The 1515-nt window shown below is 37.0% G+C and overlaps 1 non-coding gene across 1 annotated transcript; it reads left to right on the forward strand.

Annotated features, from left to right (window-relative positions):
- The first annotated feature begins 369 nt into the window (after positions 1–369).
- On the forward strand, positions 370–441 carry Trnah-gug (transfer RNA histidin (anticodon GUG)). Its single transcript has one exon. It is a non-coding gene; the product is annotated as a tRNA-His (tRNA).
- The last annotated feature ends 1074 nt before the right edge of the window (positions 442–1515 follow it).

Raw genomic sequence — 1515 nt, forward strand, 5'->3', positions numbered from 1 at the left:
GAAGAAGATACACTGATAATGTTTATCCACAAATATTGAAAGAACCAAAAGCAACACTGAAGCAGCAAAGAAATTATTATATCTATGTAAGAATACGCAAACAAAAAAAAGCCACGAAATATTACTGTAGTTACGAGGATAATTCAAGTCATTCTAACTTACTAAGTCATCTCCTTAGTGGTGTATACAATTCAACACTAGCACCAACACAAAGACGTGAGATCTCAGTGTGCGTTCTACGTCTTATTGCTCCCGCCTGTTGATCTGCGATCGAGACGCCACCTACCTGCTGGCGGCGTTAGTTTGCCAACTGGAGCGGAAAGGACTGTTTTATGCTTCCAGAGGAGATTTTTCAGACGAGCGACGGTAGCCGTGATAGTCTAGTGGTTAGGACATTGCGTTGTGGCCGCAAGAACCCAGGTTCGAATCCTGGTCACGGCAATATAGTGCTCTATTTTGTATTTCTTTTTACAGAGTTACTAATGTAGTCAACTGGAAATTGCTCATCAGGGCTACCAACATTAAACATTTGAGATTCACAGTTGCTTGGTAAAGGCAGTAATGGAATAGGAGGAACCACCCAAATGCTTTGTTTCCCTTTACCGATACAGAAGGAGCGATGATTAGCAATAGAACTATATTCAACAAAAATGGCATATTATGGATATTGCTGGAGTATTGTGAATAGTTACAGATGACACAAACATAAAAAGAAATCTAATAAACTGCTAGAAAGATCTGTTCATCAAACGTATAAAAACTGCGGACGTACATATATAAGATTTTGAATGTGTTTGTTTTTATCGAATAATACCTGACACATGAAAAATCATTTGGACGTGACACCGTACACAACTTACGACACATCTAAAAAAATGTTTCTTCGCAGTGCGAATGTCATTGGATATAGAAGACATAAGAAAGATCATATGTTACTTCCATACGGTGCCTTACTTTGACGAAACTGGTAAAGACATGCAAGAATTACAGGGTCCAAACAAATTATTCATGGTACCAATTAATGAATTCCTTCCAGTAGTCTCTTCAGATAACTGGATATACTACTGCTGCTTCTCAGTAATTTATTCTTCAATTAAATATGTCACATGAAATATGTCTTTCTTTGAAATCAACGCCTCAGTTCTCGGATACAATACCAAGAACAAGAGTAATCTATATTACAATTTGGAATCTCATACAGTGGTGTACATGATTCAGGAATAGATATTTCCGACAGCGTGCCAGTAACCATAAAAACGTCAGTTATTGATAAAGTACAAATTAGAAGAATCCTAAGGAATTTTATGGCACCCATTTCCTTCTACTTCAGTGACGCATTTCTTAGCAAAAAGAAATGGTGTCAATACTTAAAGTTAAATCACATTACATGAATGTAATGTAAGAACCGATTTCGGAACAGCTTCAGTGGAGCAAATGGAAAAGTCTAACTAAGCGTGCTATTTTATTTTCTTATTGTTCTAGTCGCCTTATCAGTTTTGTGTGTGATGTGGCCTA

The sequence above is a fragment of the Schistocerca nitens genome, chromosome 2 (assembly GCF_023898315.1).
Source record: "Schistocerca nitens isolate TAMUIC-IGC-003100 chromosome 2, iqSchNite1.1, whole genome shotgun sequence".
In the NCBI taxonomy this organism is placed as follows: Eukaryota; Metazoa; Arthropoda; class Insecta; order Orthoptera; family Acrididae; genus Schistocerca; species Schistocerca nitens.